Source organism: Fukomys damarensis, unplaced genomic scaffold (genome assembly GCF_012274545.1).
Source record: "Fukomys damarensis isolate Sample0158 unplaced genomic scaffold, DMR_v1.0_HiC HiC_scaffold_17, whole genome shotgun sequence".
Lineage (NCBI taxonomy): Eukaryota > Metazoa > Chordata > Mammalia > Rodentia > Bathyergidae > Fukomys > Fukomys damarensis.
Genome location: NW_022900929.1, coordinates 77,650,200 through 77,650,607, shown reverse-complemented (window position 1 = coordinate 77,650,607; position 408 = coordinate 77,650,200).

Here is a 408-nt window from a genome sequence, read left to right as displayed (position 1 = left end):
GCCAATTCCTAGCTCTCCTCGCTCTCCCAGAGGACAGAAAACAGCTCTGAACCTGCTGATGATCGCCGGCGCGGGCTGCCTTTCCCTAACCCGTTCCTCGAGGATGAGCCCTCTCTCCCTCCTTCCTTCATCACTGCTACTAGTTGGAAGTATTTATAGTGCCTGAGTCACGCAGCCGCTCCCTGAATGGATGACAGCGGAGCACCTCAGAGACCGTCAGTCAATGACAGCTATTCTGGGCTCCATTCACGGATTTATTAGCTCGCACGCGCGCGCGCCGAGAGGAATCCATTCGGCTAAGTTCATTCATAAAAATTTCAACACTGCGCCTCGCTCTGCTCGCCTGTCTTCCGCGGCCCGGGGCCCCCGGAGGAGCTGCAGGAATTGGGAGGGAGGGAGGGCAGGAGG